This window comes from Sminthopsis crassicaudata, chromosome X, assembly GCF_048593235.1.
Source record: "Sminthopsis crassicaudata isolate SCR6 chromosome X, ASM4859323v1, whole genome shotgun sequence".
NCBI lineage: Eukaryota > Metazoa > Chordata > Mammalia > Dasyuromorphia > Dasyuridae > Sminthopsis > Sminthopsis crassicaudata.
Window position 1 is genome coordinate 59,755,582 of NC_133623.1, and position 8,167 is coordinate 59,763,748.

Genomic DNA, 8,167 nt, shown 5'->3' on the forward strand with positions numbered 1-8,167 from the left:
AGAACTAAACATAAACCATGAACATAACTGTTAAAAAGAAGAAAAAAGAATCATGTATCTCAATTGTGAAACAGGCCTCTTTTTTCTATTCAACAAACAGCATGAATTATAAGGGATAAAACAGATATATTTGACAATATTAAAGAAAAAATGTCAATGAAATAAACAAGATAATTAAAAGAAAGAAAGCTTAAGGAAAATAGATGGCAAATGTGACATAAAAACTTGAAATCTTAAAGAACTAGCAAAAATAAACCTCATGATAATTCTCAGCACACAATAGACAAATGATCAAAGGATTCAAAAAGACATTTTTCAAAAGAGCTACAACAGTTAACGGAAGAGAGTTAACGGAATAAAACATCCAACCTCACTAATAATCAAATAAATTAATATTAAAAACTATTTAGCAACACACACACCCCCCACATACACATCCCCACATACCCCAAATTGGCCAAAACATGGAAATTGAAGAATTTGGCAGAGTGGTGGAGAAAGGACTACACAACCATTCACCGGTCGTGAAATTTCACTTTGAAAATCTTTGGGGGGGGCAGAATGGGCCACATTATGAAGAGAAGTTACCTCCATAATGCCATTGTTGGATAGCTACTCTGAAAGTGTATTTTTTCTTTTAAAAGTGATTTATTCAAAGATCTCTAGAGTGTAGTTATTCAGTTGCAGACTACTAGGGATAATTTGAGTGTTTTATAAAAGGGGAACAATTAAATGGATCTTGTGTGGTACTTTAATGTAAAGACAAGTCTGAGAAACACAAAGACAACTCAAAAGGCCTTTTATAACTATGGCCAAGTCATTTCACCTCCCTGGGTCTGTTTTTTTCATCCGCAAAATGGAAAATGGGACTGAGTGGCCTCTGAAGTCCCTTCCAGCTCTAGTTCTATGTCTTTATACTATAATATAGAGGCCATAATCCAAGTAGAGAGAAGGCAAATACCCATTAATCAAGATTTTGGATGGATTGGGGGAAGGGCAAACCTGTTTGTTTACAATCCTTGACACCGTTGTCTTGGCAATGCAGAACCCTAGTGACGCCCCCCCTTCTATGACATGCTCCCCCCGCTGAGCCTATAAAAAGAGTGCACTCAGGGCACTCAGCGTCCTTCCACTCCACGACCTACCCATCACAACAACCCTTCCCCTGCTCCCCACCCTGCCCCTGCCCCTGCCGCCCCTGCCCCTGCCGCCCCTGCCGCTCCTGCCCCCGCCTTCCCACCCCTCCCACCCCCACCCTCCCTCAACACACACACTTTAGGGCCAGCCGTTCTACCACCCTTCCATTTTTTTCACAGCCACTATAGCCGGCCGCCGCCAAGCTCAGCGAAGGGTGACAAGTCTTCCACCGGATCTGATCCTGTGTCACTCGGGGGTCTGTCCCATCCTCACTCCTTCCTTCACCGTGACATCAAGGCGTGAGTCCCGAGTGCCCTGAAAGCCAAGCCGGATACCACCGCGGCCGCTTTCATCTCCATCCTTACTGCTGCCGCTTCGGCCCGAGATCAGACAAGACATTTAGTGGAAACTTTTGGGGTAATCTCTTCATTTTTCCTAGTACCCAAATGGTAGTCTACCTTCCCCAGGCAGTTGGCCCCCAATGGGTGAGGGATTATATTAGGGATTTGCCTGAATATATTATCTGTGCTCTGGGCATTCCGAGATCTCAATATACCCAACGTTCCAAACAGTCCCAACTCCCCAGTGTCATCGTTCTACGTGGGTGCTGGCTTCCCAATGGGGGAGGGGGGAGGGTTATATTGGGGCTTGGACTGAATATATTATCTGTGCCCTGGGCATTCTGAGATCTCAATGTACCCAATGTTCCAAACAGTCCCAACTCCCCAATGTTATTGTTCTATGTGGGTGCTGGCCCCCTAGTGAGTGAGAGGGAGGATTATATTGGGGATTGGTCTGAATATATTCTGTGCCCTGGGCATTTGGAGATCTCAATGTACCTAACGTTCCACACAATCCCAACTCCCCAATGTCATCATTCTATGTGGGTGCTGGCCCCCCATTGGGTGAGAGGGAGGGTTATATTGGGGATTGGTCTGAATATATTATCTGTACCCTGGGCATTTGGAGATCTCAATGTACCTAACGTTCCAAACAGTCCCATCCCCCCATGTCATCATTCTACGTGGGTGCTGGCCCCCCAGTGGGTGAGGGGGGAGGGTTATATTGGGGATTGGCCTGAATATATTATATCTGCCCTGGGCATTCCGAGATCTCAATATACCCAACGTTCCAAACAGTCCCAGCTCCTGATGGTAGCGCTCTCTGTGGGTGCTGGCCCCCCATTGGGTGAGAGGGAGGGTTATATTGGGGATTGGCCTGAATATATTATCTGTGCCCTGGGCATTCTGAGATCTCCATGTACCCAAAGTTCCAAACAGTCCCAACTCCCAAATGTCATCATTCTATGTGGGTGCTGGCCCCCCAATCGGTGAGAGGGAGGGTTATATTGGGGATTGGCCTGAATATATTATCTGTGCCCTGGGCATTCTGAGATCTCCATGTACCCAAAGTTCCAAACAGTCCCAACTCCCAAATGTCATCATTCTATGTGGGTGCTGGCCCCCCAATCGGTGAGAGGGAGGATTATATTGGGGATTGGCCTGAATATATTATCTGTGCCCTGGGCATTCCGAGATCTCAATATACCCAAAGTTCCAAACAGTCCCAGCTCCTGATGGCAGCGCTCTCTGTGGGTGCTGGCCCCCCATTGGGTGAGAGGGAGGGTTATATTGGGGATTGGCCTGAATATATTATCTGTGCCCTGGGCATTCTGAGATCTCAATGTACCCAATGTTCCAAACAGTCCCAACTCCCCAATGTTATTGTTCTATGTGGGTGCTGGCCCCCTAGTGAGTGAGAAGGGAGGATTATATTGGGGATTGGTCTGAATATATTCTGTGCCCTGGGCATTTGGAGATCTCAATGTACCTAACGTTCCACACAATCCCAATTCCCCAATGTCATCATTCTACGTGGGTGCTGGCCCCCCAGTCAGTGAGAGGGAGGATTATATTGGGGATTGGCCTGAATATATTATCTGTACCCTGGGCATTTGGAGATCTCAATGTACCTAACGTTCCACACAATCCCAATTCCCCAATGTCATCATTCTACGTGGGTGCTGGCCCCCCAGTCAGTGAGAGGGAGGATTATATTGGGGATTGGCCTGAATATATTATCTGTACCCTGGGCATTTGGAGATCTCAATGTACCTAACGTTCCAAACAGTCCCAACTCCCCAATGTTATTGTTCTATGTGGGTGCTGGCCCCCTAGTGAGTGAGAGGGAGGGTTATATTGGGGATTGGTCTGAATATATTCTGTGCCCTGGGCATTTGGAGATCTCAATGTACCTAACATTCCACACAGTCCCAATTCCCCAATGTCATCATTCTACGTGGGTGCTGGCCCCCCAGTGGGTGATGGGGGAGGGTTATATTGGGGATTGGCCTGAATATATTATATCTGCCCTGGGCATTCCGAGATCTCAATATACCCAACGTTCCAAACAGTCCCAGCTCCTGATGGCAGCGCTCTCTGTGGGTGCTGGCCTCCCCAGTGGGTGAGGGGGGAGGGTTATATTGGGGATTGGCCTGAATATTTTATCTGTGCTGTTCCCTGGGCATTCTGCTTTCTCAATGTACCTAATGTTCCAAACAGTTCAACTCCACGATGGCATCTCTCTACGTGGGTGACCTTCATCACGAGGCAACAGAGGCTATGCTGTATGAGAAGTTCAGCCCAGCAGGTCCTATCTTGTCTATCCGTGTGTGCCGAGACGCGGTCACACGCCGTTCTCTGGGGTATGCCTACGTGAACTTCCAGAATTTGGCTGATGCGGAACGAGTGATGAGTGACATGAATCTGTATGTTATCAAGGGCAAGCCTGTCCGGATCATGTGGTCCCAACGAGATCCATCTCTCCGGAAAAGTGGTGTGGGCAACGTATTTGTCAAAAACCTGGAGAAGTCCATTAACAACAAGTCTCTACATGACACGTTCTCCATCTTTGGAAATATCCTCTCCTGCAAAGTTATTACTGATGACAACGGTTCCAAGGGATATGGTTTTGTGCATTTTGAACATCAAGAGTCAGCTGAGATTGCAATTCAGAGAATGAATGGGATACTTCTGAATGATCTCAAAATATTCGTTGGTCACTTCAAATCCCGGAAAGATCGAGAGACTGAACTCGGTGCACAAACCAGAGAATTCACCAATTTATACATCAAGAACTTTGGAGAGGATATGGACGAGGAGAGGCTGGGTAAGATCTTTGAAAAATTTGGACCTACACTTAGTGTAAAAGTGATGAGGGATGACTGTGGAAGATCAAGGGGTTTCGGATTTGTCAACTTCCAGAAACATGAAGATGCACAGAATGCTATTGATAACATGAATGGGAAGGAGCTCAATGGAAGACAAATCTATGTTGGGCGGGCTCAGAAAAAACTAGAGCGACAAACACAACTTCAGCGCCATTTTGAACAACTACGGCAAAACAGAATTGTCAGATACCAAGGGGTTAATCTTTATATCAAAAATCTAGATGATGATATAGATGATGAGAACTTGAGAAGAGAATTTTCATCATTTGGAACTATTACCAGTGCTAAAGTAATGATGAATAATGGTCGTTCTAAAGGTTTTGGTTTTGTTTGCTTCTCTGCCCCAGAAGAAGCCACTACAGCAGTTACGGAAATGAATGGTAGACTTGTATCAAGTAAGCCATTGTATGTCGCTTTAGCCCAACGAAAAGAGGAGCGTAGAGTCCATCTCGCCAACCAGTACGTTCAGAGGATGGCACGTGTAAGATCCACAGCCAGTCCCATGCTAGGTCCATACCAGGCAAAAGCTTCTTCTCGTTATTTTTTTACACCTCTTACACAAAACCAGAACCGGCGAGCATACTATCCTCCCAACCATTTTTCTCAACTCAGACCAAGCCCACACTGGTCCGCCCAACGTGTCAGATCCCATTCTTTCCAGACTATAATAGGACCTATTCGCCCATCATTCTGTAGATCACCTTTCAGTCCCCTACAGTCAACTTCACAAAGAACATCAATATCAAAGGCACCAGTGTCAACTTCACTGTTGTCAACTTCACATCTGTCAACATCACTGATGTCAACTTCACTGATGTCAACTTCACATATGTCAACGTCACTGGTGTCAACTTCACATCTGTCAACATCACTGGTGTCAACTTCACATATGTCAACGTCACTGGTGTCAACTTCACATATGTCAACATCACATATTCCGAGAAGGGTAACAACTCCAAGGATTAATTTGCCAGCACAGTCACTGAGACCTCTGTGTCCCCCGGGGACTAAATTTATCCCGACTTTACGCTCAGCTCAGCAGTATAAATACACTGCTGCTAACTACAATCGTCATCAATTTCTTGGCATACCACCACGTAATCAATTTCTTGGTATACCACCACCTAATCAATTTCTTGGTATACCACAACATAATCAATTTCTTGGCATACCACCACGTAATCAATTTCTTGGCATACCACCACGTAATCAATTTCTTGGCATACCACCACGTAATCAATTTCTTGGCATACCACCACGTAGTCATCAATTTCTTGGTATACCACCACATAATCAATTTCTTGGCATACCACCACGTAATCAATTTCTAGGTATACCACCACGTAATCAATTTCTTGGTATACCACCACGTAGTATACCACCACGTAGTCATCAATTTCTTGGTATACCACAACATATTCCCACACTGACTCGTCAGTTGGTTGCACACCTGCCAGGGCAAGAACCTGCAATACCTACAACATCAACTGCCTTTCCTCAGTCACAAAAACGGATACTCGGGGAAAAGCTGTTTCCACTAATTCAGGACCTACATCCTACCCTGGCTGGCAAGATCACGGGCATGTTATTAGATAGAAAAAATTCAGAGATTCTTCATATGCTTAAATCTCCTGAATGTTTACGCTCAAAAATAAGTGAAGCTATGGCAGTTCTGCAGGCTCACAAGGAGAAAGAAGCCATCCAGCAAGAAGATAACAATGCCCCCAGCATGGCTTTAATCTGAAAACACGCTGAGAAAACACCGCCGGAGATCACCAAAATAGGAGCAAGCGTTTCATTGAAGAAAAACATCCAAACGTGAAAAAACTTCATCGTTGAACCTTCCAAAAACTGGCACGTGAAATTAAAACAAGTGTGATGTGTTGAAATCTTTGTAATGGCAGGGGGGAAGTTCTGTTTAAACTCATGTGTTTAGATGACTTTTATCTACTCAGCAGGGGGTAAAATACTGATCCTCACACTCCTGCCCAGGTTGACTATAGATAGCATGAGACTGGGCACTGGGATTTTTATAGATGTTATTCCCTAGATGAGGGAACTTCCTCTTTTAAGACACAAGACTTCAAAAACATAGATTTCCAGAGTAGAAAGAGTTAACTGACTTGTCAGACTCACCTACCAGTGTCAGGGTAGCACTTGAACTAGGTTTTAGCTCTGAAGCTCACACATGCCCCAGGTCAGCCTTGTACAAATTCACCCACATCCAAGCTCACAGAAATGTTACATCTAGAGGTGGGAAAGCCTTTAGGGCCCTTAGCCAACATCTAGTCACGAGGCCTAGAGAGAATTGCTCAAGTTCTCATGCAGCCAGGCTCACAGATGCCCTCACCCATACACCCCTGCACACACAGGCCCAGACTCTCACACCCCTGCTCACCCAGGCCCACACACCCCTGTTCACACAGCCCCAAACTCTCACACCTCTTGCTCACACAGGCCCAAACTCTTACAGACTTTCATGCCCCTGCTCACACAGGGGCAAACTCTTATAGACTTTCATGCCCCTGCTCACACAGGCCCATACACACCTGTTCACACAGGCCCAGACTTTCACACCCCTGCTCACACAGATTCCCAAACTCTCATGCCCCTGCTCACACAGGCCCAGACTCTCACGCCTCTGCTCACACAGGCCCAGACTCTCACGCCCCTGCTCACCCAGGCCCAGATACCCACGCCCCTGCTCACCCAGGCCCAGACTCTTATGCCCCTGCTCATCCAAGCCCACACACCCCTGTTCACACAGTCCCAATCTCTCACACCTTTTGCGCTCACAGGCCCAGAAACACCTGTTCACACAAGCCCAGACTCACACCCCTGCTCACACAGGCCCAGACTCTCATGCCCCTGTTCACCAGGCCCAGCTTCTCTCATCCTTGCTCACAGGCCCACACACCCTTGTTCACACAGTCCCAAACTCTCACACCCCTGCTCTCACAGGCCCACATACCCCTGTTCACACAGGCTCAGACTCTTATGCCCCTGCTCACCCAGGCCCAGACACTCACGCCCCTGCTCACCCAGGCCCAATCTCTCTCACCTCTTGCTCACACAGGCCCAGAGTCTCACACCCCTGCTCACACAGGCCCAGACTCTCACACCCCTGCTCACACAGACGCCCAGACACTCATGCCCCTGCTCACACAGACGCCCAGAGACTCACACCCCTACTCACACAGGCCCAGATTCTCTCATCCTTGTTCTCACAGGCCCACACAACCCTGTTCACACAGTCCCAAACTCACACACCCCTCTCTCACAGGCCCAGACTCTCACGCCCCTGCTCACCCAGGCCCACACACCCCTGTTCACACAGCCCCAAACTCTCACACCTCTTGCTCACACAGGCCCACATACCCCTGTTCACACAGGCCCAGACTCTTATGCCCCTGCTCACCCAGGCCCAGACACTCGCGCCCCTGCTCACCCAGGCCCAATCTCTCACACCTCTTGCTCACACAGGCCCAGACCCTCACACCCCTGTTCACACAGGCCCATACACACCTGTTCACCCAGGCCCAGACTCTCACACCCCTGCTCACACAGGCCCAGACTCTCACACCCCTGCTCACACAGACGCCCAGAGACTCACACCCCTACTCACACAGGACCAGATTCTCTCATCCTTGCTCTCACAGGCCCACACACCCTTGTTCACACAGTCCCAAACTCTCACACCCCTGCTCTCACAGGCCCACATACCCCTGTTCACACAGGCCCAGACTCTTATGCCCCTGCTCACCCAGGCCCAGACACTCACGCCCCTGCTCACCCAGGCCC

General features: G+C 47.9%; 1 pseudogene; it reads left to right on the top strand.

Annotated features, from left to right (window-relative positions):
• Window positions 1–1,275: 1,275 nt before the first annotated feature.
• On the top strand, window positions 1,276–6,221 carry LOC141548485 (polyadenylate-binding protein 1 pseudogene; annotated as a pseudogene).
• The last annotated feature ends 1,946 nt before the right edge of the window (window positions 6,222–8,167 follow it).